General features: G+C 38.7%; 1 protein-coding gene across 1 annotated transcript in view; it reads right to left on the reverse strand.

The window, feature by feature from the left end:
- The window catches only part of LOC110949394 (protein tyrosine phosphatase receptor type D), a 376,478-nt gene that overhangs the window by 183,712 nt on the left and 169,733 nt on the right, over positions 1-23,033 (reverse strand). Inside the window, 1 exon segment of the mRNA XM_051944213.1 lies at positions 7,865-7,912. The gene's annotated coding sequence lies outside the window, so the exon portion shown is untranslated.

The raw sequence follows: 23,033 nt of genomic DNA on the forward strand, positions 1-23,033 counted from the left end.
AATTGGGTAGGTATACAACCAATCAGTGCAACAAATAGGCTGACGTAGTTCCTAGAGCACCGGCGGATTGTGGCTAAGTCCCATTAGCTTCCCAACCAGCGGAGTCAACTGGTATATTAAGGATTTGCCATATCCCGTCGGCATAAGTCCAAATACGTCTTTCTTCTCAATGAAACACTTCAGTGCCATCCTTTGTTTATCTTTCAAGTTGAATTTTAGCTTCAAATCTTTAAGGGCTGTGGCCAAAGCCGAGTCGAAAGATAACTGTTTCTTGTGCGCCGGTTGTTTCTGTCAGAATCGTCACGCCTCTGTCATCACTTAGTTACGCCCGCCTTCTGACTCTACACTTCATGGTGATTGGTCCGGCCAGTTTTAGGAGAATCCAGCCTCGAGCCTTATGGAGGGTAACTAGACCCACCCTGGCAGAGAATTAAATTCGTTGCTGTGGGTTGTCTGGCGCGGCTAGGCTATCCCAAAGCCAGCCAACACTAAAAATGTCTTAGAGCCAAAGCAATGAGACTTAATGTAAGATTATGGAATTCATCGTCAACATCACGACGAAAATAGTGCGATTTTTATTACTAGATTAATTATTTGTTAAATAATTTGTCTTTTTGTGATGAATTTAATTGTAAAATTGTAATTTAGCTGTACACTCTTTTGATGCATGGTAATAATTAAACTGAATCATGAATAAGAGACCTACATCTGAGCAACTTGATGTTGATATTAGCATTTTTATCTATTTGTTTTCCAACATTCACTCCTCTTTTAGCTACTGCTGCTACTTTCAGTCTGTAGTATGTGTTTAAAAATGTTGCATTTCTCTAATAATATAGTTTGCTTTTTGTTTGTGAAATATGCCACTCTGGTGTAAATAGATCCGTCCATGCTTCTGATTGATCATCTCTTCTTTTTCTCCTTGTTAATGTGAACATGCTCACATCCACGTCCAAAAACTCTGAAGTTTTCTGAAGCCAGATAGCGAAAACACACTCCTGTGTATGTTGCTTTGCAGCATTGATCTCAACCGAAAATTTTGGACTGACTGCCATCATCAAGACACCAAATGAGGGAATATCTTTAGTAGAAATGGTGCTCATCCTTCCAACACACTAAGAAAAACCATAATCTGGCAGCTCATGGTGGCCCAACACCTCACTAAGACACATTCTGTTGGTTTTTCCCTTTAATCTGTCACTCGTCTCCATATATCAGACTCTTATCTTTTGGCACATATCTCTCCAGAAATGAAATAACTGATATTGAGCAATAACATTTCAGCAACAAATTACTGAGAAAACAAGTATGCAGGCGCACTCACACGAGCGCACACATACATGCTTTTACATCACAATCGCTGTGTACTCTCAGGCATTTGATTTCTCTTTAATTTTTCAAGGTAGGGGCACAGACTTAGCAGGCATTTCCATCTTGACTTGATAAATCTCACAATCTTCTTTTCCTTGCCACACTGAAGTAATTTATTTTCTATCTCTCCGAGCTATATTTTCCAGTTAATATTTCATTTTTTTTTCATACAACCTGACAAAGGATGCCACAAGGGATGATAAGAATTCTGAAACCTTTGCACTCCCGCTCCAGATACAGGATTTACCTTGAGAACATTTTTTTTTTCTGAAGAAATAAGACTTCTAAAATAACCTAGACACTTAAAACAACATTAGTCCACTCTTTTTTTGTATTCACTTCCATATTTCTCCCAGTAGCTCATTCAGAATCATTAATGATTCATGTTTGATAGGTATTTTCATGTACATTTCTTTTAAATGTGACTACAGCTAACCACTAGGCTACAACCTGCATGGAGTAGCAGATGAAAAAAAATCTAATAAAACGACAAAACAACACACATGCTACAAATGTGTTTCCCCTCAGGTGAAGATCTCAAAGACTGGCTGACTGGAGACACTATTTATAGAGTTTTCAAAACAGCAAATCCTGATTGTGTCACTCAGACCTATTTTCATACCCAGCAGCCAAACATTCATTATTCATATGCTACAAATGTGCTCTGTTTTGACTCAGGATTATGAGGAGAAAATTCAAAGTATTAACGCTATTATACAAAAAAAAAAAAGCAAGCAAGAAAAAAACACTATGATCTCAGTGATTTACAAAGCCTGCTTGTGTTATTTTTTTCTGCAAATTGCATGTTCCTTGAGTGATGGGTAGCAGTATCCTTCTGGCTATTCAACTCGCCCTTAATTTGAATTTGATAAGATTTCTTTTTGAGACATTGTTAGGCTAATGTAAATTTGGAGGGAGGACGAGAGTCTACCGCTGGCTTAACTTTGATGAGGTGTTAATATCTAATATCAAAAGCAGATAAAACCCTTATTAGCCCCAGTGGTCTTGGTAGAGAGGGAACTTATTACATAGAGGAGATGAGATGAAAGCAGATGAAGTAATAAGACTGCTGGGGGTTTTGTTACATGTCCTTAAGCTTTCTGACGGGGTCAACTTAATTTTGCGACTTAAATGCTGAGGGTTTACGAATGCAGACAAGCTGACATTGTTTGAGAGATCTAATTCAGACTCTCATATTTCATAGACTGCAACATCTGGGGGATTACAGTGTCTCGAGCCAGAGGCAGTTTGATAATCGGTTGTCATTTTCAGAGTTGTATGCCCTTCCCAGCTTTGGCGGTTTCTAAAGGTCTTTGGTTCAATCAAATGTTTGTGAGATTAGTTGGCTGCACTCCTTTCAAGAACTATTTCCGTGTGGGTTGGGTTTTAATGTTTGCCTTTAGGCGTGTATGGTAAAACACTCTGAAAATATGCTGGAAGTCTGATAAATTTGGACACTGAAAGTTATTTCGAGAGGAATGTAGCCATGCTTTGCTGCCGTTTAGTAGTCAATAAGGTATAATACACATTGTAAACCCAAACCAGTTGTGAAACGTTGCCGTAAATGCACATAAACAGGATCACTGGGACTGGATGTGTATTAAATCATCTAAAACATGGACTTATTTTTTGCATTTACTTATTGTATGGGACTCACTGATTGCTTTTGCATCCCCCTAAAAGTTATGGATAATGTTAGTGGTTTACCATTTTTACAGTCTGCTGGAGACATGCAAAGAGCTGCCTTCCTACACATCTTCAGAAAGCACAAAGTAAGCACACTGTTTGTATGCCAGCAATCGATGCTTCAGACCAAGAGGAATGAGCGTTTGACTCAGTGACTGAGGGACGGCATCAATACAAAACGCTCACCCTAAACAAGTCGGAAAACACCTTCAGTTCCTGCACTATGTCCCATTGATTTCTATTCAGCTCGACGCGGATTCTGCAGCATTTAGACATTTAATTCCCTTTCAAGCAAAGTCATTACACAGCTGAGCATTTAATTAAGCAATCACAGCAGCACAATCTGAATGATTCAGTGTCTAAATGAGAGGCCAAGTTGGCAGTGGTTAAATGTGGGCCAAGTTGGCATTATTGCGCCTTTCCAATTCCTATAACAAAGCCGCTTCTAAAATTTAAGATTTATGAAATAATGAAGTGTCTGAGAGTGACTCCTTTAGCATGAATCATACAGCTGCTCCACAACACGCTAAGAGCTCAGACAAACAGTTTAGAATTCACGCAGTTACACTCTTAATTAAGTGTGTTAAAGGATTTTTTGAGATGGAAGGAGCGAGGTATTCATGGCTGACCTATTTCCACCTCAACAGAAACATCATTTTTTTGGGGCACAGATGTGTCTGAGGATGTACCGGGGAGGTGTTCTCACCTCTCCACGCCTCCGTGAACAGGACGACAGTTTATTATGTCTGGATGTGCCCTGCGTGTGTGCTCGGTTGGCCTTTTTTCTCTCCAAATGGGCTCAGTTGTTGTGACATTGAAATTCACAAACCGCTCGCTGATAGTGGGACAGCACGGCTTGTTGTTGACTTTCATAATGAACTTTGGGCCGGCTGCAAACACAAGACTTTGATCCGTTTTAATTTTTGCAAATCATCTGAATCATCTTTTTTTGAAGCCGCTGATTGCCTTGCCACACTCTATCAACGCTGTTTATTGAAAAACAATTACCTTGAAAAACAGGACAACGATATCTTTGTACTTGGTGATCCATTAATTGAACGGTGCTATGAAGAAGAAGAAAAAAATGCTGGACCTCCTGCCGCTGATAGAAAATTAAATTCATGTTCCCGTTGCAGCAGTGTGGACAAACAATAAGTTTATGGTCTCAAATTACAATTTGGCTACAAATTTATGTCTCTGGTAAATGGAAAATTAATTTCATGGCATGTTTGCTTCTGTTGTTGCTAAAACCTTATTCAGCACATATGCTTTGTGGTTGTTGCCACCTCCACTGTTGGTTTCTGAATCACTCTCTATCTTTTCCTGCAGTGGACAGCTGGTATAAGCACCTGGAACTGCACCTGTGTAGTTTGTGCATGCAGTATGTCGGACTCTTGACTTTGTATAAGAACAACAAAATCATAATCTGTGAGTAGGTGTGACTTATTAACATTTAGGGTAGTGAGACTGCGTTAAATAGAACACAACTCTCATGTCTGTTTAGTAAATATGTTTCCAGAGCCTGCAGCCAGTCAGCTTTTCTTGCAAGAAGACAATGAATATCAAGTTTTTAGCTGCTTTTATGTTGTTTAGTGTGACTGGAGTTATTCCGTGGCTCAAATCTAAATACCAGAAGCTTGTTCTGCTTTTGTTTTTGTTTTTTTTATCCTAACCTCATTTGATAATGACACCTGGTGCATTTGCATTTTTAAAAACTCTATTTTTCTCCCAAACTTGAACTCTGACATTCTAAACTCAGACTACGGATGTTAATCAAAGTCAAAACTTAATCCAGGCCTGATAAGATGCTCTATTTAACAGGCTCGTTTTAGCGGGGGGCTCGATCAGGTGAAATGAAGAGGAACTGATTGCTTGTGGTGATTGTGCTGATTACATTTTAAATTTAAAACTTTTCTCCTAGTACATGGTCCCGAACAGCTTCACAGACAATGACAGAGCAGCCTCAGTAAATGCCAAGGTCCCTGAAATCTCATCAACTGGCAAAGAAATACCACACTTTTATTTTTACTTTTATTTATTTTTGCACAGCAGCTACAGAACTCTCTATATGGGCTTTACACATGGGAAACTAAAATATTTTCAGGATTATTCTTTGTGTTGTGAATCTGCCTTGCCACTTTCCTACTTGACCAACTCCTTACCCCTGTCAATGGTAAAATATATAAAATAACACTGAATTATCCCCAGTGATCCAAAAGCTGAAAAGGCTCCATTATTTTGTCAGGTCAAACATTTTTTTTCACATTATTCTGTTTATGTATTTCCACCGCAGCATTTATTATCAACATGTTTTCAAAGTTTAATAAAACAATCGTGTTTTGCAGAAGGCAGAGTTCAGCATTCCTGACCTTCTCCTATTCTGACTGTGGCCAGAATTCACAATGACTTGAGATCTGTGTTGCAATTTTTACCCCTCTAGTCAAAACATTATGGATGCTTGTGCTACAACTGTCATATAAATGACATTTGGAAATATACGATGAAAGACATTTGCATGAAATATGGCTTGGATGAAGAATTAGCATACTGGGAGGGGGTAATTGCAGTCGTATCCGTGCCTTGTATTGAAGATGACAGATCATGTCATGTACATACATGAGCTTCAAATTTAAAAAATCCGATTTTGAATAGAAAAACATGTTAAAATGTGAGAGGAGCAGAATCTCACTATGTTTGCATAGACGCTGGACCGCAGATCTAATAAACATTCAGTCCAAATCACTATTTGTAAGCATGAATAACCATCTGCTAAAGTGAGATCACAAGAGGACGGAGAATATTCTGCGCCATCAAACCGATGTAAAACCTCTTTCAGTGACAAAGACGGCAGAAGCACAAATCATTTCACCAAATCACATCATGTTCGCTGAACTTTTGCATCCTGGTGGGTTTAATATCATGGCAGAGGTATCAATTTTCAATGTGGAAAATTGCTCTTGATCTATTTTTTTAACATCATTTTGCAAAATGTTGGTGTGACACCACATATGAAAGAGCTGACAGCCAAATGACTTGTCTTTCTGACTGTGTGCTGCAGTTGTGAAAAATAGAATGTGAGTAGGAATATTTTAATGTAATCTTCTTTGGCTGAAGTGTCTTTGTCACACGGTTATACCTCATGACTAACAGCTAAGACCATATTTTATTCTGTTGTAATCATTTCAAATATGTATTTTTGATTTTTTTTATAGTTGTTAATTTATAAGGAGAGTGAAGACGGGTTGGAAAATGGTGCGACTGGGTGGGATTGGAACCAGGGATGTACTGCTCAGGGCGGATGTGTCACCTACAACTATCGGGTCAACCTGGTTCCATCTTTTTTGTTATGTTGTGAGAGAAAATAATGTCATTGAATCCAACACACTGCAAGTTCACATATCTGTATTTGTTAGCAAAGACTGCATCGATAAAGCTGGACCTTTCCTTAGAGAACTTGCAGACTTGAACTCGGAGGATGCAAAATTTGGATTTGCGAAACTGTGATGCTACCAAATCTGTTATCTTTTTCATATTGCAAAGAGCAGCAGAGTAGAAAGCAAAGAGATTGACGACTGGTTGAAATGACAAACGTGTCAAAGTGAAGGTCACAGCAGCTGTCACTAATCAGCATGAACAACATTACAACAGGCCACGATTAAACTTCTGCTCTGTCTGTTGTCTTGTTGAAAGACTCTCTGCAATGTCTGAACTCAACCAAAGTGGGTTTTATGAGTAAAAAACCTCCATGAAAATGCCAAAGCTTCTCATGTGAAGTTCAGTTGTGGGAGTTCATAGATGATGCATTACAAATATGGAGATAAGATGTTGTTTTTCTGCTTAATTTTCTTGCTGATGTAAAGTTTTAGCAGTCACTATTTATATAAAAACATAGTAAATAGAATTGTAAATAGAATGGCTTGTCTTTGCAGAAAAAAGCTTTAATGTGTCACATTGTCGTACATGACCTTTAGAGTCGAGGACAGCATAAGGAGTGTTTTATGTGGTGAAAATTACATTGTTTGCTCATCATAGTCCAGTTCATTTTTCCTTCATATTAGCAGTCTGACACAGCAGCTTGACAGCAGCACAATGAGCTGTATATCAGAGAAAACAATTGTGCTAAATAATGCAACCTACCATTCCGATTGTATGCGACTGCAAGTTTAAGGCCACAAGTGTATATTTGTGTGCGTATAATTTGTGGTGTGTTGTGTGTGTTTATATCTCGAGGGAAAATTCCTAAATGGAAACATATGTAACTTGGGGCTCAAAATCATAGTGTGTCTGTTTTGTTTAATAGTGGAATACTGTGCCTCAGTAAAGACATCAAGGGGCTGCTAATTTGTTGCAGATCTGACTGTTTTGTTTTAAACTTGCTGTAATCCATTTGCAAGATGTAAAGGCCTGCTCACTGAATGTGACAAACAGATTGCAAGGCCTACAATAACTATCAATCATTTCACAATAAAAACGTGGCAGAGTTGATGAATATCAGAGCAGAAACTCAAACATGCTCCTGGAACTCCATTTTATTGTCGTTTGGATGTGTTGTGCAACTTTTTGTATGGCATGGTTATATTTTTTGTTTGTTCTAAAAGTAACAATCGCTGAGATTACAAGCAAAAATTGACGAAGCACAGAAAAAATAAGCAGTGACGTCATCTTGAATGCTCAAAATGTTCATCTTAGCCCTTATTAACTTACCTGTTCACATCTCCATTAATATACAGAATTGAGTTATAACATCTATTATAAAGCCATCAGATAAACCACATAGAGAAAAAGTGAAATCCATAGAGAGGCCTACCGTGAGGTCGAAGGTGTGAAAGTCATGGAACATTCTCTCTCCTGAGACCTGTGACAGAGCGGGTGGGGATGAGACGTCAATCATGATTAGGCCACAGTGCAATTACAGAGCAACTTCTCTGACAGTGATTGATCAATGAGGAACTCCTCTAATGAAGACAAGGACTCAGGGGCTCCCAGGAGCAAATTGGCAAAAGTAAGAAGTGGGAATAGTGTCCCAGATTGCCAAGGCGCTAAGAGGATCATCCCGTCTGCAGCAGCACTTGGGTGGTGGCGAATATACAGTACGCAGGTGATTTCACAGTTGGAACGGAAGCCAAACTAAGTTACCATTAAAACTATGAAAAGTTTGGTGATGATTTTGTCAGTGGAACATTTTCCATTTTTGGCATACTGGAGAATTCTAACCAAAATCTTGTCTTTCATTTTAGGAAATGTTCTGACTATTGCTCCAAAGACACCCCTTTCCCAACATATAAATACATATTGTCTAACTAATGCTTTTCTTGGCAAACTGTGAGCTGCAGAGTATTAAAACAACTATTACTATGATTCATGTTTTTGAGGAGTAGGTCCTCCTTTTTTAGTTTCTGGTGGATGCTGTGCAGTTTATGTCATAACAGTTTTCTTTGATTGTACGTGATTGATTTGCCACAACATGTAGTAATGCACAATGAGAGGAAGATTAGGATTGTTAACAGCCAAGCTTGGATTTTATCAATATGGGTTTCAACATCTTCATCAGCTCTGCAGATGTTCTATGAGGAGGTAAATGAATTCTGCACATTTAGTCGATTTCAGGGATACATGCAAAGCATTTGTGTCAAGGATGCTCTTTTTCCAAGCAGTGGCACCAAGATGAATGTGGAGCACTTAATGTTTTGGTGTTTCTTGTTATTAAAATTATTGAATGTCTGGGATGGTAGCTTCCCATCTGAGGTCAGTTTACCTATAACCTTTCAGAGGATCTCAGAGTATTCTTTAATAATATAAAGATTATGGTTATTCATGACCTGTTGGATTTACCCACTGTTGGCACAGGATAAGAATATTTGCAAGAAGTGAGTTTACAGATGTGACCAAACGTGTTGGTACTCTTAAACCATTTTGAAATAAAACTCTGTCCTTCTTGAAAAGTGTTGAAATTGAAAGCTCCCACTACCAGCTCATTACTTACAGATGTGTTTCCCTTTTGTATGATTTTTCAACATGCAGGATGGGCAATAGACCTGGGTGATTGCACTATTGTGATATATAAAGGAAATGCACACTGCATCAATAGAAATAAGAAAATTGTAAGAAAAAAAATGTTAGTTTCTCTTGAATGTTTTAGGTGCAAACTACCATGAAAAAATAGTATAAAGACACAAAATAGGTACATGAACAAATGTTTTAGCAGCTTATTACTTACTTAGTATGCTTTACTAGCTATTTAATTTGAATCAAGGTCAGATCATTCCTGTATCCCCATTTACACTGGTTTGTGTGTAATTTTTTGATGTTTTCCATGGTTGTGTTAACTTAAATAGTATAACCTGAGTGTCTTGATATGTAGGCTAAAGTAGCAAAAGTCAAAGTATTCCTTTATTTGCATGGCCTTTTTGAAAATTGGTAATTTAGAAAATCCTAATTGACAATATCGATTTGAGATAAAAAGAAAAAAGAAAAAAGAAAAAGTTCTCGTGATAGTATTTTACGCTAAATCTCCCAGTTCTATTGGATACCAATTTAATGTAATTTCTCTATACTGATGGGTAACGTAATATACAAGCTGAAAGAGTGCACTTAAGAAAGAGGAAGTGGGGATGGTGGTCAAACATCATGGTCTTATCCACAATACTAAGATTAATGTCCTATTTGGATACGTCTCTTTTTGATAGTTTTCACTTATTACTCAAGTTTGTGGTTTTGTTCATGTTCAGTCCCTCTTTTGTTATTTTTAGGCATGAAAAGCTACTTGGTTAGGTTTAAGAGAAGGTGATGATTTGGGTTAAAAGAGCCCCATTCACAGAGCGAACCAAATGTTATAAGGCAAAGTCCTCCCTTCTGCAACAATCTTCTCTTCAATTTTCTTGGTTACCACAGTGACAAGTCCCTCCGCATCTAGTATATGATTCATTGTGAAAACGAGCGGCAGTGACAGCTCCAACAGCAAACATGTGGCTGCAGTCTCATGGTGTCAATTTCAGACGTTGAGGGACTTCCATGGAAGACTGTTTGACTGCCCAGCTCATTAAAAATTGACGCTAAAGGGTTACTCGATGCATTTAAAAGTGATACTATGTCATGACCAAGCATCCGTATGTGACGGGCAGGGAGTGAGGCTGGGTTGTCTTATTATCTGTAGTTGCATGCCACTGGTTTGCCATAAAATAAAGCAAACAAGCTCTGACAAGAACTGAAAAGAAGTCTTACTCTACAAAGATCTTCTGAAGCAGTCTGGACAAAATAATTATTACCTGTTAGAAGTGGTGGTAAATAAGTGGATTGCAAGGATATTTCAAAGAGATTATTGTCTTCAATTGCTCTCACAAATGCCTTTAATTTTATTTCCGTCATTCAGCCTCTTTAAATGGAGAAAACTAGTCATTGCGCTGTTTGTTATTATGGTGTGCACCACTCTGAACATAGACAAGAGAGTTGTCCGGGGAGATAAGGACAAATGTAATTGCCAAGCATGGTCAAAGTAAAAGGCTACGAGGCCATCTGCAAGCAGGATATGTGGAAATGGCCGAGAGGAAGGCTGACTACAGATTTAAAAGTATGATAGTTCGAATTGTAAAGAAAAAAGAAGCAAAGAAATCATCAAACCGGATACAAAGCTGACTTCGAAGATAAAATCACAATAGCGTCTGGTCGCACCATGTGTTCTTTGGACACATGAAACAGAATTAGAGCTTTTTGGTAAGTCGCATTAGGTCCACAAAAGAAGAAATTAAACTTTCACAGACAAAAAGCACCATCCCATGGTGAAATGTGGAGGAGGCTCAGCTGTGTTAGAGGTTGCTTTGCTGTGTCTGGCACAGGATTCCTTGAATCTCTGCAGGGCACAATAGAATCTGAAGATTATCAAGGCATTCTGGAGAGAAACACACTTTCCGGTGCCAAAGAGTTCTGTCTCAATCACAGGTTACAGCTTCTCCAACATGATACTGACCCAAAACATATGTCTGAAAGGACGGATAAGAAGAAAACATTTTAAAATGCTGAAGCGGTCTGCCACGAATACTGATTTTAATCCAATTAATGATCTATGGAAAGAGCTGGATTTCAGATGGGACATGTCAGACCTGTTTAATGGGCCAAACTACAAGCTGAAAAGCATTTGAGCGTCATTTAAGAGCAGCGATTGCCTCAGAATAGTGCTCTGCATGATGGTACAGTAAAGTTCCCAATATTTTTTTTTGCCATTTTCTTTGCTATTTTATTATTTAAAGTAGGACAAGACAAAAGTAACGTGTCTGTTCTATTAAATATGCAGTGGACAGTTGTTGATCAAACTGTCAATGTCAAGTTATTTTAGAGAAAATAGTGTTTTATTTTGTTTCTTTTTTTGAATGGAAGAGTACAGATAATTTTGGCCATGTCTTCAGATTAAGGTACAAGTGCTGCAAATTAGAAGCAAGAGCTCTTGTTTTAGCATTTAGCCCAGAGAATTTTCAAAACTGTACAACCTCTGCATCATGAAAATGCACAATAATAATATCTATATATTTTTATATTACATATACATGAATCTGCATTTTCTTATTATTATTTCTTATGTCAGTGCTTCTACTTATCAAAGAGTCTGTGCAATACCACTGAAATGTGCAATAATGTTATTTTCCACATTCCAGAAAATCAGTGTCATATCTGAATTTCCACATACGGAAGAATCAGTGCTTATGTATATTTTATGTTTGCACTATTCCCTTTGCTGCTGTAACACTGTAGATTTCCTCACTGCAGGATTGATTGTCATTTTATCTTAAGAATAGCACAACTTCAGACATTAATGTATATCTAATTGTGTCTTATTGCACAGTGACTGATCAGTAAGGTGACAAGAATGTGATTTAATTTTTGTCTGTCCTGATTGCCATTTATTAGGCACACATCCATTCTTTTCCAAGAGGATCCTTTGCTTGTGCTTTTAACTCCGTTACACAAAACTGACTGAACTCAAGGGGCACTTAAACATGACTGCCTCAGCTGGACTGTCAAGTACAGCCTCATTGTTAAAACACCAGAGAACGAGGAAATCAGGCCCTTGAGGCAAAAGCTTCATATGTCACTGTGTTGAAATTCAGTTTTTGATTTAGCCCTGTAATATCCTCTCTTGCAAAAATCTGGCCTGCCTTGTAGTCTGACCTACCATAAGGAGGGACACATTTGCTTTCTGTTCTATTCATGCCATGTACGTGGGTGAGTAGGGCACTTGCCAAAAACAGCCAGCCCTTCGAGCGAAACATCTGACTGGTGCTTCAACTTTTTCTTCTTCTAAAAACTTCACAGTGGTCGCACACTTTAGGTACGTGCACACATGCATAAAAATATGAATACATAGATATGAAAGTTTGCAGGTTTCAGGGACTAAATGGTGCACAGACGGTGAATTTGGCGCTATGTTTCACTTGAGTTGCTAATTAACAAACACCATTGTGCAACATACTGGTTAATAATAATTCCATGTGCATTTTGCATATTTCAGTCAATCCCAACACTTTTCTAAAATGACCACCCCATAACAAAGAGGAAACAGTTCTTTAGGTGATTGATTTAGAAACAAAGGAGGCAACCTGAGGTAACATTGTTTCTTTTATCCTCATAGAAGCACAGACAGCTGCTTCTGAGTGATACTAAGTTCACAGTGCAGCTCTAAGTTCACTCTGTACCCAGCTAACACTAGTTCAAACACCACGGCCTCCACCTGCTATCTCTTTGCTTGCCTTGAACATCAAGATTACAGAGCTCAAAGTAATAAAAGTAGGAAATTCAAACACCCCTGGAGAGTACTGTGTCATGTACTCATCTCACAGGCAGCAAAAAAGTGCATGAAACATATTACCTTTAGTTGAATTTTCCAAAATAATAGTGAGAGATTAAAAATTTCAGACTCTTCTCTTTGAACTGCTTTATTATATTTAATAGATTGTATGTTAATTTTGTGTCATTTATCTTCTCCTCATTCTTTAGTGGTTTGTGTTTCCATAGAAACAAACTTCAGTCACCCAACAGTAACAAGGGTACAAGCACCAATGAAAGTAAAGTGGATGTATAGTAATTGACTTAACTGTATAACAGTCAATTTTTGTATGGCAGTCGGCAGTGTGTTATGCAGTGCAGGAATTCCATTTTTAGATGTTCTGTTCCAAGTGATTGATGTGGACCTGTGAACATATAGTGCCAAAGTACTGTGCAGCTCAAGACATATGATTTGTGAGGCTGTTCCTGTCCACCTCTCTGATATTTTGAATTACATATATAAGACTGTAGACCATTCGGGTTGCAAAAGATGGAAGATAATTGTTGGGGGTTAGTTTTGTACCCTGAGGTGGCATGTGGTGGTCTGTTCAAACACCAAATGTCTGCAGCGTGCTGAAAGGAACAGCCGAAGACTGTAACTGCTCGAGGTGACCTGAAATCATAGAATGTCTGAAATCAGAAGACATTTGTGTACACCAGAGGTACTTGTACTAATAAAGGACAATGCAGTGAATGTTTATATGTATGCATAGTTACACATAAACACACCATTTCGATTTTGCAAAGTCACAAAGATGTGTGTAAAGTGTGTAAATTTGGAAAACTAGAAACATTCAACAGTCTGCCCGAAAGGTTTAACTTTTTTTTTTGCTTGAGCTTACTTCTGAATGTGTATTCATACAAGTTCAAGGTATGATGCTATCAGATAATTTAAAACCCAACTGAAGATGCTATTAAAATTTTAATAGCGTGGAATTATCTCAAGTCCTGGGCTTTTTGCAGTGACACATTAACCAAATCATATTTTATTGATCCCCCTCCTTTGTGAACAAAAATTGCACTCAGTAATTTGCATTTGTAGTCGACAAAGATGGAATTGGAAAAAAAAATTAAAAAACAGAGAGTCGGTTTTCATTTAATTTATTCCCAACCTAAAATTGTGGCCTATTTAGCCCTTTCCAAGGGACAATGACCTTTTTTTTCTCCTCCTGTCTCGTCTGTGTAACTTTACCCTCACTTTTTGTCTCCGTCCCAATCACTGTACAACTCTAACTGACTGACTATGGGGTGAATTTAATGATTTGATGTTAACAGTGAAATGGGTCCTTGGGAGCTTCAACAGCTGAAAAGAGCAACCATTTGGCCGGCGGACTTGCTTGCCTCAGCACTTAGAGGCGCACGTTTAAATGTTCGGCTTTCACCCGGAATGGCCCACAAGAGGGATGCCTGAAGGGGGTCGGGGGGGGGGGTTTGATGCTGAAGTCCCAGGGAATCGCATGGTAATTCATCACATTAATGAGTCATGTCACTTTATTTACAAAAAAAGGACGACTTTTTCTTATTCCATGGATGGTCCCCGATCCACTATCATGATGCAGCATTTTGTTAATGTTGGCTGAAGGTAACCGAGGCAAAAGCAACGTGAAACTCAATCTACAGTAGTCCAGATAGCCAGCCAAGTCGAGCTGATTACAGCTGAATGACGTTCACTTGTATTGAGACACCAGAGGTCCAAATTTGGCTGGATTTTAGGGAAGCATATGTGCACCAAGTTGGGCTCAGAATCAGCTCAGTTTATTAGAAATTTGGCAATCAGACTAAAGGCAGCACATTCATCATGGTTGCAGCACGAGTCTGTACAACCAGGTATCCCACATTCAAGTATGAAAGTTTTTTTTGTGTGTGAAATTGTTGCAGAAAGAAACATTTTTTTTTGCACTTCGAGAGAATTTTTTTTTTTTTTGCAATATCAATCAAACAGAATGTCCTTTTTAGATTTTGTGCAGTTAAAATAATTTTTCAATTCTCAGTCAATCAAAGTAGAATGAACAATTCTAGGGCCAAACAATCCGACTAATTAGATGTATGTTATATCATAACCGAATAAAAATGTAAAAGAAAATAGCAGACGAGATGCAGGTTGGCATATTGTAACGAGCTGATGCAAAAAAATGCCCTGGTGTGAGTATATTGGGGAACAATAGTGACAAGTATCAGGTTGCAATACTTTAGACTTGACGCATACGTAAAAATGACACTAGTTAGCTGACACTGCTGTGTAAAGCATCAATGAAACAGCCGATGCCAATCAGCGAACGCAAGCACAAGTTCAGTTCTCTGCCTGAATTAAGACCAAACTCCATTCCCTTTATTCAACAGATATGCAGAGGCCTGCTTAGATCAGCACAAGCTAAATATTTGTATTTGTTATGTGGAATTGAGGTAGATATATAAATTTACCTGTAATGGATTTTTCAAAAGTGACCACATTTTTGACCAATGACAATCCACTGATACATATTACATGTTCATATTTGATGAACTCTAAATAGTAGCTTGTACTGTGCAGTTGGTAAAAGTTACAGTGCTGATATCCCACAGGTGAAACAGCAGGTGGTAAAAGTTGGAGATGCTCAATCCCATTATCGCCTGTGAACAAATGCACATCAGGAATATACCGCGAAACAGACTTGGCATACTGAAGCTGCACAAAGTCAAATCCAAAAGTCCTGCAAACCCAATCCCAGCTGCTGTTTATATGATATTACACTAAGATCACTGGCTTCCCTCCATGCTCGACTGCCTCATGAACGCTCCAGCACAGACAGGGTAGGGAGATTTAAATAGCAGGTTGAGGATATTGGAACTATATGACATTTTTCTTTGCCGAGGAAATCCAAATCTGTGATATTACCATTTCAGGGGTGAACGGATTTAAAGCACGATAGACTGATAAATCTCGGGACAGGGTGAAATAGATGAATCTCAAGTTATTTACCGCTTTTAATTGGAAATGTCTGTCACAGGGCAGCAAGCCGAGTCCTATTCCAAGCCATTATCTGCCTGCCTTGATTATTTGAAGGTATTTTATGGACAGTGATGTGCTGAGTGTCAAAGGTAGCTATTGAATTTATTCCTCTTGGATTTTATAGGCTTAAAAATACAAATGCTGAAGAGTAAAAAAGCTCACAAAAGGTCAACTTGTTAATCGTGTCGCTGCATTTACCGTTTCACAGATTCACAGATGAGGACTGACAAGATTTTTTTTGCTGACAGAAAATCCAAATGCATGCACTTACTTTTAAGCTAAACTCTTTAGTTTGACAACCCCTTGGAGTTTATATGATTAATCTGTCACCAGTGGAGCTTCAGAGTTTTGCGACTAGCTAACTAGCTACTACCCATTAAGAGGGGCCTTTGCTTGTTTTTAATAGACTCAAACAAGACGTAGCTTCCTTTGAGCAAGCCCTCGAGGCTCAATCATAATTGCTCCCCAGGGTCCAGTAAATAGTTTCTACCTGCTCTTGAGGTCTCATTCCAGAGCTGTCATCCTCGCTGCACTGCCTGTCTGGGCCCCTGAGTGACACTACAGCGTCACAGGATGAGCTCTGTTGAAAGATATCTCTGGCTCCAAAGGAGGACACCACTGGGACACTGCCAACCCGGCTGATGATGTCACACTGTGACAGCGGCGACTACATAAGCTCTAAACTGTTGGATGTCGGACTGCCCAGGGACTCCGAATGTTTATGTGGGGTTGTGTAGCGTCGTGTTTGTGCGCCGGGGTATGCGTGTGTGAAACGCTCACTAAAATGAGATCCAAATGCATATCCAGGGAAACTGCCAAACATAATATTCTTCACAAGAACTGTTTTGCTGTAAGCACAGACACATTCTTGGACTACGCTTACACTACATTGCGAATCCTTGCACAAAGGACCGCAACAAACAATTCAATGATCTCATCTCTTATTCATACAGTACTACAACTCTTGACAGCACCAACATTTCAGTATGTGCCACTGGAAAAAAAACCAAACTGAAAAATAACAACAGCCAAGTCACTCTCATCTGGATTTGTCACACAAAAAAGGAGACTAAACTCTGATTTAAACACTAGTCGTAACTCTCCACCTCTGATAGCAGCTGCTGATGTGTTTTGACTATGACAGTGCTAAAAGCAACACTTTTGTTTCAGTCATCTACCCATGCAAACACGCATCTCTTGTGATTGCGCTTTGGCTGCCTGTCCGTGGTCTCTTGCAGCATATAAAGGCTCATTTGCACCATCTGCCAGTGGAGGTGACGGGGGCAACTCAAGTGCCAAGGGGCCATTTGGAGGAAAAAAAAAAAATACAGCTGCCACAATCTACCTGCTCCTCTACTTTGCCCTGAATGGAATCTTTCTTGGTTAAATTGGTCTTCCGGTAGCTTTTGAAGGGCAGTGGTTATGAAAAACTGAGGCATTGTGTGCTTTCACACTGTCTCAGCAGGGATTAGCCCTTGATGGCTAATGTTGTGAGCAGTATGCAGGGACAGGAGGTTATGCAAAAGGTCTGCTTCACTTAAAGGTGTGACTGCATATGACTGCTATACTGTATTGGAACGCTAATTGGACAGTGTTTTAAGGAGGAGTAGTTTTGTCAACACCAGCAGTGTAGATGACATATTTCAACAACAATTGGATAGCCTCCCATGAAATTTTGCCCCCTTAATAACTTTGGTCACCCCTGGCTCAGGCCAGTTACCACAAAACTACATTCCCAATTTGTGACCTGTGATGTAGTGAAAAAGCACCAGTCCATGAGAGGAAGTAGGAGCAATGGTGGATGATGATAACCAGCCGCTGGACTTTCACTCAGAAGACGGAGGTTTCACATCCTAAGATGGATGAGAGACCATCAGTCTCAGAAAAAGGTTTTGTTGTCTCTCATTGTTTCATTTGGGCTTTATATTGCTTTCTGGTTAGGCTAAATCACAAAACCTATGCAGTTGAAAATTGTGTTTTTTGTTAGAAGATTAAGGTTCGACACCAAAATGACTTGGTTCAGGAAAAATGTCATGGTTTGTGTAAAATACAACCATTTAACTACATTTTTTAAGCTTCTCTTCCATTTTCTGGGTTACCTGGGTAACAAGTCCCACCCCATCAAATATATGACTGATTGGCTTCAAACCATTGACAATGAAACAGTAAAATACATGACAAAGATACACTGATTATTAAAAAAAAAAAAAGTGATACATTATGCTCACACAGAAAACAATATCTGTTTTCTTTTACATCGTTTTCAACTGGCTGTACCTACAGCACTGCTATGTTAACATTCTTATTAGGGTCCGAGCACCGAGGGTGCCTTGGACAGGCGGTGCAAGGGCATCGACTGTCCAAGGCAGCAGCGGTGCCTAGGACCCTATTGAAACCCTAGGGTTTATTTTTAATTGATATGTCCAAGAATTGTCAAATGAGTTGCATCATTGCTCTCAGGCAATAATTGTAATGACTCTGGCGATCCCCTGATTTCTTAATCATTTTGTTAGATGAAATACAGTACCTGCAGAACTACTGACTTTCACATTATCAAGGTTAACTTGTTAACAACTGACACTGCTATTGCTGCCTTACAAAGCCGCTAGCAAGGCTATAGTTTCCTTAGGTTACTATGTAAACTGATACCAATGCACAATTTCATCAAGCTGCTGCACTCAATTGTTAGGGTCAAAAAACAGTAGCACATTTTCCAAAATGGGTAACAGTCGTGGACAAATATTGGTGTGCTGTTGCTCTTTGTAAACTGCCGAAGAAGTGAGAGATTCTACTTTGATGGTAATTTGAGCACAGACATTCTCAGACGAGGATATTTCATGAGGCTTGATTCTGTCCCTTCACATTTCTCTCAGAACTTCCGACTTCCAGAAAACTTCCTAACAAAGTTAGTGATCAGCGGTGCAATGTGTCATGCTTCTGACGGTTTGATTGTTTCTGTGTTTTCACATGCAGAGGAGCGGAGAGAAAAAGAGAGAGCTTCATGTGTTGCTCAAGGTCCTTTTAGATACTCCCCATCCCACATCTCCCTGCACAATTAATTTTATCTTCGGGGTATTATCAAGAGGGAGCCTGGCAAAGCAGCATGACAGAAAAACGGTCCAGAACCCCAAGGCCCAGGGTGGGAATTAATCTGTTTGACAAGATCTCTCACAAACGATTTGCCTGGCTTTCCTTCAGTTGGATGTTGCCACTACCCTGCATATCTGAGGGGGTGAAGAATAAGCATGTTTCAAACACAATGCAGAGCGAGCCCATTCAAAACGCTGAAGTGAGCAGTGGTGGGGTAAAGCGGAAGTGCTGGAAACACAATGAAATAAACGTCGGCTTGGCAGGTGTTGGCTGCTACGACAACCTTTGTGGTGTGTTTGTTTAGTGAGCATTGTTCACATCAACCTGGCCAGCGAACGTTAGTTTCTCCAGCATGAATTCAGTCCAACACCAAGCCTTCCAAAACGGGTACCCTTGTTCTGCTCGTGCTTTCAAAACTATTGACATCAAGCAGACGTTTGATGCATTATCTGGGGCGCAGAAAATTAATCAAAGTAATGATTGAATAATTATCTCAAGTGCAATTAATTAAACATGCCAATGAACTCATCTTGAACAGCTGTCCTAGCTGCACCACTTAATCACTTGTGAGAATTACCAAACACAAATGGAGGACGCCAAGTGCATGCAATAATCTCTGCAAAGTGCATTGTTTACAAACAGTAATTAATATCACACCGTGTATTAGCAGGCTAAGTGACTGCAGTGCACTTCTGTAATTGTACCAGAGAGAGTTGGGTTTCTTCCCCACTCTTGTCTGAGACACCTCGTGTTGAGAAGGAAACAGATTGAGACGGACATGACACACCAAATCCAAAAATTCTGTGTTTTTGATTCTGTGTATTGTTTTTGCCTTATTAAAGTGCAATAAAAAATTGTTTGATGACCTGAAATTCACATTATTAACATGATCAGTCATACTAAAACTTTAAGTAAGCTTTCCTAGACACTCTCTAAGGAATAGCTGCAACCAATGTGGGAGTCTGTGGCGTTCTATGATGAGGTAATTTTGGGCATCACATATGGCTTTCATGGTTCGTGAAGCCTGACAGTCACAGCAGACTCCGGGAAATGGTCCGTGTGGTTCTGACACATGAAGGATCTATCTCGGACAGACCGGTGTCGAAAAACCAAGACTGACAATGAGTGGCAGCCTAAAAATGAACTGTGCCATATCAATGTAGTCGGCGAGGAGTTAAAGTTATGGGTATAAAATCACGCTGTAGATCTGCAGCTTAGCCCAGCACAATGGACTATTATATTACGACACAGACACACATTATTAGAATATCAGTAATTACAAGTGCTTATTATAGCTTACATAAAATGGTGCTATTGTCATTAGATTAAAAAAAAAGGATAATTAGCATATTCATTATGATTTTAATATCTTTCCCAGTAGTGTACATTTAAGTGCTATTGGAACACAAGCAAGATACGACAGTAATTAGAATAAGCTTAGTGCAAATTGTGTGACTCACTTTTTTTGTACAAAATTCACATGTATAATGACAATTTAGAAAATGAAATGCCTCTTAAGCAAGGTGAGAGATGATTAAATGCAGCAGTGATGGGCATATTACAGCATTGTGCCAGACTAAAGTAGCCTGTTAATTAATACAAAGTTGTGTATTTCACTGTGTACAGGAATTCCAAAGAACAAAATTACAGTTTCTGCATGAATAATCACCTATCTGTAAATCTGCTTCGTGTGAATGCATTTGGACTCTTAAAAAAATCGTATTTACAAGGAGGAAATTCAAAGTCATTGCTGAGATGAGATAACAAATATGCAAGAAATGTATTAGGTGCCATCTTTATAAGCTATTCTATCACGTTTTCAAAATTAAACATACTTTGATGAAAATACCACAGACAAAGAGCACTTGACAGAAAATATTATTCATTTTGAGCCGCAGCTTTTTTAAATAAAATGTCACCAGCTTTATCAATTAATGTGTGAAAAAGCAATCATCTTGACTTCTGCCTTTAATAGAACTCAGAGTGGAGAAGAATATTTGCAGTGAAGCAGTGGCCTTTATTGTCCTTGTGTTGTCGCAGCAAAGCACTACTCTAGTTTCATCCTTTTGTTTGTTGTTGCTTATTTATCTGCGCTTTCTTTTGTCCAGATATTCACGTCACGCTGACGAATGCTTCAAGAAGTGCAGAATTTGACTGGGTTAAAAACTAAGCCTAAAGTACAAACTCATTTCGCTGCTTGTCGCCAGCAAAACATCCAGTCACTTTGATCATTTTATTGTTTGTCCCAGCAGAGAAGCTTTTGTGGGAATCGATTTCCCTCCTGTATAATTGGTGTCATGCCTGGTTTGGCTAAATAAGCCGTCACACCACAAGATCCTCTGACATTTTGCTTAAGAATATACCGAGCAATTACACTGACAACAAAGGTTCCTGGGTACAAAGTTCTTGGAACAATTTGTAGTCATATTAGCAGGAATTACTCACACTCAGATGTGAAATGTCAGTTATCTAATTTACCGTCTCCTTTATTTGGGATTTTAAGGTCATCGGGTGCACTGTATCTAATGTGGATCATGCTTTCAGTGGTCTTGTTTACCCTGCTCTTTAGCTTTTTAGTTCATGTATCATTCAAACCATGAATGGCAATACCATTTGCTGTTGCTAAATTCTGCAATAAATCGCCTCGCTTTAACTTATGTGTTTTTAGCAGACTTTTACTGTAATTGAAGTGCATTACCACAAAATGGGTTCACCTCTGATCATTGAGTCATGCTCAGTGAAAGTCTGTAAAACCCCAATTCACTGTCAGCCATCCAGAGGAGCTTAATGTATTTTTGTTAACAGAAAAGTACAAGGTTAAAAGGTTAATATCAGGCAGTGACTACAATTCTCTGTGCTATTGTAGCGCCGCATCCTCTCTCTCTCTCGCTCGTACACAATTGTGTTATTGTGTGAGTCACACAGATGCACACTAACACACACACACACTTGTGGCTTTTTTTTTCTCCTACCCTCGGTGTAAAAGTTGCAGCAGAGCCATCCATCCAAACCCGCAGACCATGAAATTAGGTTAAGACGTAAGGCTGTGAATGACACAGGTGTGGATACAAATGAGAACATCCGAATGAAGAAGTACAGATCCAAGACGGCTGATACTGTAGTCGTTATAGGCATTCAGAATTATATTTCACAGCTTCCTCCTTCCTTTTTATTTAGCTCACTTTTTTCCTGTTGTGTATTAGTGGTCAGGGCAGGGCATTAGCATACATGCTGGTAAGCTGTGTGTAAGGATATTAGGAGTTCTGTCATATTCTGAATCTCATTTCCCGTAAAAAAATTTAAAGTTGCTCAAGCTTGTCTGCTCTCTTGTATAAATCAGAGCAGTCCTTTTCTTTGTAGCTTTTTTTTTTTTTTAATACATTCACATATTCAAATTTCTCACTCTCATGCTTTTTAATAATTTCCTTCCATGTATGACTGGGATTTAACAAATGAAACGCACAGTGTCAATAATTTCAGTCCTCTTTGTACCTTTAAAAGAAATAAGTACTAACTCATAAACCCCAACACTCCAACACAATCTTAGCAAGATTTTTTTTTTCATTTGTATGACCAACATAACATGTTCTGCCACTAAAAATTGCAAGTGAATTGACTCCATTGTAACATATGATTAATATAGTTAAATGATCCAGGTGTAAACTAATATTGAAATGTTAAAGAACTTCAGACTAAATGCTGAAATGTCTGGCACAAATAACAAAAATAAAAGATTGAATATCAATCTATATTATGGTCAATCATTGATAATTATTGTCAATTTTACCACCTTACATAAATTGGATCTCTTTAGCACATTTATCAAGACACAGGTGAGGACAGGGCAATATAGCTGATAGTTACATTGTTAAATTGTTTCATAATATTTTAAGAAATGATCAAGAGAAAAATGGCTAAATTTAACCACTTATACACAGACATCCAAATACATCAGATATTAACACAGCAGAGACTCTGCCAACTGTCTTGGCTTTGTGTTTCTTTATGCAACCAAATTTTCATCTGTAATTGCAGATAACTAAAACTAGCAAACACACTATCAAACTTTTTTAAAAATTATTTC

The sequence above is a fragment of the Acanthochromis polyacanthus genome, chromosome 23 (genome assembly GCF_021347895.1).
Source record: "Acanthochromis polyacanthus isolate Apoly-LR-REF ecotype Palm Island chromosome 23, KAUST_Apoly_ChrSc, whole genome shotgun sequence".
NCBI classification, from domain to species: domain Eukaryota; kingdom Metazoa; phylum Chordata; class Actinopteri; family Pomacentridae; genus Acanthochromis; species Acanthochromis polyacanthus.